Source organism: Callospermophilus lateralis, unplaced genomic scaffold (genome assembly GCF_048772815.1).
Source record: "Callospermophilus lateralis isolate mCalLat2 unplaced genomic scaffold, mCalLat2.hap1 Scaffold_43, whole genome shotgun sequence".
Classification (NCBI taxonomy): Eukaryota; Metazoa; Chordata; class Mammalia; order Rodentia; family Sciuridae; genus Callospermophilus; species Callospermophilus lateralis.
Genome location: NW_027514380.1, coordinates 1056761 through 1061308, shown reverse-complemented (window position 1 = coordinate 1061308; position 4548 = coordinate 1056761). Strand labels below are relative to the sequence as shown.

The 4548-nt window shown below is 43.3% G+C and overlaps 1 pseudogene; it reads right to left on the bottom strand.

Moving 5' to 3' along the window:
- Positions 1 to 469: 469 nt before the first annotated feature.
- Positions 470 to 1709, bottom strand: LOC143389017 (nocturnin pseudogene; annotated as a pseudogene).
- Positions 1710 to 4548: the final 2839 nt, after the last annotated feature.

Sequence of the window (4548 nt, the reverse complement as noted above, 5' to 3'; positions counted from 1 at the left end):
TTTACATGAAGATATAAAAATAATAAACATTGCATGCATATCCTGTTGACATTTGAAAAACTCACAAATAAATCACTTGAAATATGGTCTAGTGAAATTCTCCTACATACTGAATGTTAGCAATGGAATAGGCAAGCAAGCCAGCAAGTTTTTAAATCATCCACAAACTGAAAGAGCTTAAAAGGGAGCCCAGCTGAATGCCCTTAAATGACAGAGCAAAAGGGAATGCTCAGGAAGGGAGAATACAAAAAGCCAGAAACTGGAGTGCAAACAAACAGCTTTTTTGCTACAATTTGCATTGAAAAGGTTCATGAACTAACAGGATCATTCCCAAGGGCATGCTGGAAAGGCAGGAAAGGATACAGAAACTGCAACTGCGGACCCTCTTCAGGCAATTTCCTATCCTTTTTTTCAGTTTCCTGAATATCCCTGTTTAAGTTTCCTGTGATTAAAAAGGCCAGATCAGCTTTTATAGAAGTCTATTGGGTTCCTCATTAAAGCTAACGTCACACACTAGAGAGAGGTGGTCAGAGGGGTAGTTGAAGGAGGGAAACCCCATCTGCTCCTGCATAAGCAGGTCAAGCGCTAAGCCACTGCTCAGTGGCCTGTCTGGAGTACCAGATGTAATCCAGGGTGTGTCCCCTCCCCCCCAGGTCCGGACCTCCAACTGCCTGTTGTTGCTCAGCAGCTTGTAGGCTCTATTCAGGTTGAGGCCAGAGGAAGCGAAGTGCTTGTAGACCTCTTCAGTGGGCTCTGCATTGAAGTCCCTGCAAATTATCAGGGGGATCTTGGCTTCGTGGGTGATGTTCTGCAGGTTCTGGAGAAGGTCACAGCCCAGGGCCAACTGAAACTGCTCCCAGCCAGTGCGAGCTTTCAAGTGGGTGACAGCGATTCAGAACTGTAGTCTTGATTCTTTGCACAACACGGTCTGAGAAATGGCCACCTGGTTGGTTTTCAGCGTTATGGCCATTAGCCTGATATTGGCACTGTTGACCAGCTTGAATTGGTTCTGGAGCAAACAATAAGGCACAACCATCTGGTCCATTGTTGTGCTCAACATCTAGACAAGGTCACCAGGGCTTTGGGAAGAAGGTGCCTTGATAGTCCAGTCTACTGAGGAGCTGATGGAAGGTGTCAAAATAGTGGTCCACCTCTTGCAGGCACAGTATACCTTTCTGGTAGGCGAGGATTTCCTCCAGAATGAGACACTTCCTCTCTTTCCACTTGAGAGCTTCAACAGGGCATTGTACAAAGTTGTCCTTGCCCTCTCCAAGAGCTTGGGCAAGGGTGTTCCATTGCATGACTCTAAGGGGTGAGTGGCTACTGGGCTAATCTGTCCTCAGATCCACAAATTCCCTCTAGAACCTGGGAGGTTGAGTATGCAGGACAGCCCTCCATTCCTCCAGAAGCACTTTAGGATCAATGGGCTCCAGATGTTCTGGGTCAGGTGACACCAAATACTCTGGGTGCTGAGAGGCAGCGCTGCTGTTCAGAGTTTTGGCGAGAGCACTATTGAGTCTTCTTGTGCCCTTTCCCATGGAACATGCTGTAGGGGGAACACAACATCTTGGTTCCTAAATCCACTGAGACAGCCGCCAGGAGCCTGGTGACAAAGGCCGGGTAGATCGCGGGCGGGGGCGAGTGGCGGTGCATCCTGGGCACCAGCAGGGGGCGCATGTGGGGGAGTCCTTCTGCAGCAGGGCGAAGCAGAGCCGCTCTGATACACGTGGGGCGCTGCCGCCACAAGCGCCAAGGTAGCTTATCACGCGCCTGAGAAGCAGAGCCTGGAGGAGGCCAAGGCAGGCGAGTTGATCAGACCTCTGGGCCTCTTAGGGCAGATGCTATGAGCTGCTTCTCACTTCGCTGGGGCCCGCTGGAAGATGCTACAGCAGCGGTGGGGTGGTGGTGGCTCAGTCTGCCGCAGGCTGGTGAGAGCTCGGATCTGTGTATTTCCAGATCTTAAGAGTTTATATGTATAAACATGGTTTCAAGGTAAGAATTTAGGACTGAGAGTTTTTCTTGTACTTACGTTCAAATTCTGAGGCATTGAATGCATGTGCATGTTTGTGGCATACAGGTGGTCATATAAGATACATTTGGGAATGGAGATTGGTGTCATATGTTAAGAAGTATTTGAGTATGTTCTGAATATATTCAATTATTGATAGAACATTTATGTGATTGCATTTTGCATTATATTGGCTGGTCAATATTTTTCTGTTTTATGGGGATATGTGTATCTATTTTAGCTGATTCTTTGAAGGTAACGAGAATTATGAGGTTTTACATGATAGGGTACAGATTGTGTACCCTTAATTGGTTTTTGTGGTGTATGTGTTTTATATTTGGGTATGAGGAATTCTGGGTGTATTACCAGGCATCTGACAGATAGGAAGTTTATATAATTGAGAATTTTCAGAGTTTCATGGGGTTGTGTGCTTGTGACTGTGTACATCAAGAGGTATGAGGAGTCCTGTATATACCTTTTAATAATGACAGAGTGGCTGCATGTGCTTCTCAGTCTGTGGCTGTTCTATGGAATGTGTATATTCAGACAGACATGTGTGTTCTCAATCACATGTAATCTAGGGCTCTGAATGTATTCAGGTAATGTGTAGACTGTATATTCATTTTCGAGCTGTAAGTCAGTGGTGTGTGCTTTCTTAGGGAATGTAAGCGGTACATGTATATGGAAATACATGTTAGGTATTTGGTTTATGACAGTGTATATGCATTGTTCATGGTGTGGTGGGGTTTATGGGTATTTATTAAGAGAAATGCTTGAAGGGAGAGTTTTTGAGAATGTGTATGTACACTTTGGGGTTTAGAGTATGAGGGTAGAGAAATGCAGTGTTAGGTATATTTTGTAATGGGGCTACGAGTGGATTATGTATCTGATGACAAATGAATTTTAGTTGATATCCTTATTATGTACATTGGGAGGGGATTGGGAGTCATTATATGTATTTGGAAGTTGTTTGCCCATCAAATATTTCTGAGAATAGAGTCATTTTTATGTGTTTATGTTTTGGGTTGTGCCCATATCCTTCAGTGTCATGCATGTTACATATTTATAACCATGATGTATCTGGTTGCTAAATCTTTAGGAAGTTCAAAGAGTTGTTGTATATTGCGGATGAAGTAATATTTCTAATGTTTATGAAGTATGTATTTCTTTTGAGAGTATCACATCTGTGTGATTTTCTAGAGAGTTTAGGATTCTGTTTGTGTGCGTTCTGGAAAAAAGTAGGGTTGTATGCATAAATGTTTGTGTGTGTGTATGTGTGTGTGTGTGTGTGTGTGTGTGTGTATTTTTAATGTTTGATGGTATAATGTGCACTTGCTTTCAGGGAGTGTATTTTATGTATGAATGTATAAGCATGTAATTTGGAAAGTATAGTTCACAGATGCATGTATTGGCATGTGCATTTTGGACTAGGGGTTGAATATGTGTTTTTTTAAGGGAAGATGTTTTGTATGTATTCAGGGAATGAAAGAATGGGGTCAATTTGTGCATCTGTGTGTTTGGTGGATAGCAGTGACCTGATGGTTGTACATCTGTTTTCAAATGTGAGTGTTTTTTATGGTAGCTGTAACAGAAGGGATTGTCACGTGTGTACATACATGAGTAAGAAAAATGTGCACATGTCTTTGTGGCTGGGTGGTGTGTATGTGTGTGTGTGTGTGTGTGTGTGTGTGTGTGTGTGTTTGTTGGGTGTTGAATGTCGTCCCAGGAGCACATTAGTGATGGCAAGCCCTTCCCATATGCACTTGTTTTGGTTGATCTGATGTGTTGCCCACACTCGGCCTGTGCATAGTGGAGGTCAGTGACTGTGGCAGAAGTGAAAATCTAGTTTCTGGTTCTTATCCAGTGGGTCTGAGTACATTATTTGTACTGCTAGGTGGTTGTGCCTTTTGAGCTTGAGTGTTGCTAGCCTGTAGGATTCTGGGCTGGTGGATGTAAGTAGATCAGTGATGACCCCTCAGGGGGCAGAGTTTCTCCAACATGGCCATTTTTCTCCTGAATGGTTCATAGAGACTCACTCAGAAAGAAAAGTGCTGGAAGATTCACAGATTCAGGAAAAATTCCTGAGACAGATATTTATTTTTGTCCAACTGTTGCTTCCTCCCTTGGATTTTTTCCATTTCCAAAACAAAGTCCAAGACCCTAAGTGTGTTCCCCACAGGACCCTCCAAACCTGGCTGTGTTAGTGGCCCATGGGTTCACATGCCTGAGCTCACAGTGTGCATGCTCTGGAAACACTACTAACTCTACAATTATCATATAATTGTGTCTTCAGTCACATTATAAGAGGAATTACAAGCTGAAAATCCAAGGATATTGACTTTTAATTTTTTTTCCTGAGAGCTATGCTCATTATTGTTCTTTATTTTTTGGCATGGGAATTAGTGATCCTTCCTTTCAGCCAACCTGGTCCTTCAACATTTCTTATTGAAATGATCTCCCAGTGGAGAATTCAAATATGTACTAGGATGGTTTGGTCAAAATCATTTTATTAATCCTGCTTTTCCTGTCTCAAGTAGAAA